Consider the following 780-nt stretch of genomic DNA (forward strand, 5'->3'; position numbering starts at 1 on the left):
CCCCGTTTCATCCCTTAATCTTTGTTATAAAAAAATTAAAACTGCGACGGAAGTGACGGTGCTATGAGAAACCCAAAATAAAAACTGCGACGAAAGTCCCAGCGCTGTGAAAAAGCTAACGGTTTCTCGGCGCAGTGACTCCCGATAACTCGCCCGCTAATTAAAAAATCGTCTCTCCCCGCCTAATTAACCTTAAGGAATGAAACCAATGCTGTTCAATGGAGAATTAAATTCCCCATACAGCAACCTCCGTTTCATCCCTTAATCTCTGTAATAAAAAAATAAAAACTGCGACGAAAGTCACCGCGCAACACTGAGAGAAAAAGTTTACTCTGCCGAAAATATATTTCTTCCGCTCAAAAATATCGAAATAACGTCGTCTAATAATATAAGATACGTGGAGTCAACGTATAGTTTGATCTAAATAGATAAATAATTTGTCGCCTCAAAATCTGTTTTTTTTCACGTACACAAGTCAAGCGGAAAAGAAGTACACTATTCCGCTGATTACAAAAAAGCGTCGTAAAAGGTTTTGAAATTTTCTGTGAATCAGAGGTTTGACCTTCTCAAACTTATCCGTTTGTGACCTCAGAACTGGTGTTTGATTTCTCACTCAATAACTATCAATGGCGGAGAAACAAATGAGTAATATTGGAAATAATAGAGAAAGTCGCAGTAGAGATTATACAGTCGTATTTTTGCTGAAAGAATGTTTTTTCTGTCAGCTCAAACTTTTGCTTCAGGGAAAATTTTTTGGTTTGCAGTCAAACAGATTATTAT

This window comes from Diachasma alloeum, unplaced genomic scaffold, assembly GCF_001412515.2.
Source record: "Diachasma alloeum isolate Michigan unplaced genomic scaffold, Dall2.0 Dall_scaffold_00991, whole genome shotgun sequence".
Taxonomy (NCBI): domain Eukaryota; kingdom Metazoa; phylum Arthropoda; class Insecta; order Hymenoptera; family Braconidae; genus Diachasma; species Diachasma alloeum.